The sequence below is a fragment of the Penaeus monodon genome, chromosome 33 (genome assembly GCF_015228065.2).
Source record: "Penaeus monodon isolate SGIC_2016 chromosome 33, NSTDA_Pmon_1, whole genome shotgun sequence".
NCBI classification, from domain to species: Eukaryota; Metazoa; Arthropoda; class Malacostraca; order Decapoda; family Penaeidae; genus Penaeus; species Penaeus monodon.
The window spans coordinates 35,473,860-35,475,073 of NC_051418.1; the positions used below are offsets into that span (position 1 = coordinate 35,473,860).

The 1,214-nt window shown below is 39.5% G+C and overlaps 1 pseudogene; it reads right to left on the reverse strand.

Annotated features, from left to right (window-relative positions):
* LOC119594350 overlaps positions 1-571 on the reverse strand; it is an 8,701-nt pseudogene extending 8,130 nt beyond the window's left edge.
* Positions 572-1,214: the final 643 nt, after the last annotated feature.

Consider the following 1,214-nt stretch of genomic DNA (forward strand, 5'->3'; position numbering starts at 1 on the left):
CAGTGAGAAATTCTCGCTATACCCATGACAGGGTAGAGTGAGCGACAGACATTTGGGAGCGCATGACGCCGAGTCTGTCCGACGCTCTCTCCTGTTGTGAGAAAAGGGGGAGGATTTTTGTTTTCCGGCAAAGGGGTTTGGGGGGTGGGAGCCCCCCCGGGAAAGGGGGTTTCAGAGGGGAGGCCCCCCTGCACTAAACAATATGTGGGCTAATTCGGGAATTTGGGCGCCAAAGAAATTTTGGGGTGGGAAAAAGCGGAGTTTCTGAAAACCTTTTTGGGGCTAAACGTCAGACAAACCAACCCCGTGCTTTTAACCCTCATAATTCCCTCTACAACAGAAAAAGATATGGTTGTGTCAGTTAAAGCGCTAAAACTTATAAAGCAGGTAAAAATTAATCCCTAAACCCCTATTAATTTTCGGAAAACTGCATTCCCGATAAAATTTCGGATCGCCCGGGCTTTTTTTTCACAAGGATATCTGTTTCTTTTCCCTGAAAGTAATATTTAAACAGTAGGGTCTTAGGGGAAAGAATGAGGGCTTTGTGGTTGTCTTACCTAGGAGGCCCCATAAGGAGGATTTAAAAATTGTTGAAAATCAGGAAAAAAACCCGCCCTTTACACAAAACACAGTCTCTCCAATGATGTATACAAATCGTCCGAATCCCGGGCTAAATTCATGTATGTTATGAGGTGTAAATGGGAAAAACCCGAAAGCAATGGTATTCTAAAAGGCTCGTTTTATATTGTTTTAAAATATTGTTTGTTTTTAAAGTTTTTTGAAATGTAGCCGGGAAATAAATTGGGGACCGGTTAAACGATTCAACCGAGGGAAAAAGTATTGCCGAACAAATTTCGGCTGCGGGAAACGTTTTTTGAATAAATATTTCCTTTTATTTCGAAATTCCGTGTCAAAGAAAACAGTAATGAACGTTAAAAGACCCTTTTGTCACAAAAAAAAAAATATAATACTTTAATGATAAGGAAAAAATTTTCCCTTAAACCTTTAAAACCGATGTAATTTTTTGGGGAATTTTTTTTGTGATTTGAATGGGGCACCCTACCCCCTATATCAAAATTTTTCCGTGGGCTGATCTTTTATATAAAAATAATATCTTTTGCATTTTAAGGGGCCCCCTTAGGTTACGATTGTTTCACTTTCGATTTTCAGACTTCCATCAGTTCAATAGTTAACTTCGTAACTGCTATATTCTA